The sequence below is a fragment of the Wasmannia auropunctata genome, unplaced genomic scaffold (genome assembly GCF_000956235.1).
Source record: "Wasmannia auropunctata unplaced genomic scaffold, wasmannia.A_1.0 LD335903.1, whole genome shotgun sequence".
NCBI classification, from domain to species: domain Eukaryota; kingdom Metazoa; phylum Arthropoda; class Insecta; order Hymenoptera; family Formicidae; genus Wasmannia; species Wasmannia auropunctata.
The window spans coordinates 2,182,992-2,183,588 of NW_012026987.1; positions in this window are offsets into that span (position 1 = coordinate 2,182,992).

Here is a 597-nt window from a genome sequence, read left to right on the forward strand (position 1 = left end):
GCTCTTCCGATCTATTTTTGATTGACAAATTGGCTTTATGCATGCTATAAAGTCAAGCAGTATGACGTGAGATTCGAGAAATTAAGAGAAACATTAAATATTTCAAGATTTTTAAGAGTTTGTTGATTAATTAAATTACTTAATTTGGCAATAATGTATATAAGTATGTACATTATATTGAAAATAATTTTGGTAGAAAAATATACCTAATAGTATTTTATCAATGTTATAAATTTATAGATTTTTATATATTATACTCACTTATAACAAGTTATTAATTAGAATATTAAATTTTAATATCAGTACACACACAAATCATGCAGAAAGCTTATTTTTTCTGGATCTCATGTTGTGTATGCTATGTATATTGCTTGATACATTTATTCAAGATAATGCGTTTCGCGCATAACATGCACACCGAGAGAAAAATATAGTTGAAATAACAATAATTTAATTATAATTTATAGCGAATTCCGGGGATAACTATAAAATTATAATTAATTTAACCATGCAAATTATAGCTGCTTCAATAATGCATTATGATTATATATTATGATTAATATTATTATTTGTTAGATCGGAAGAGCACACGTCTGA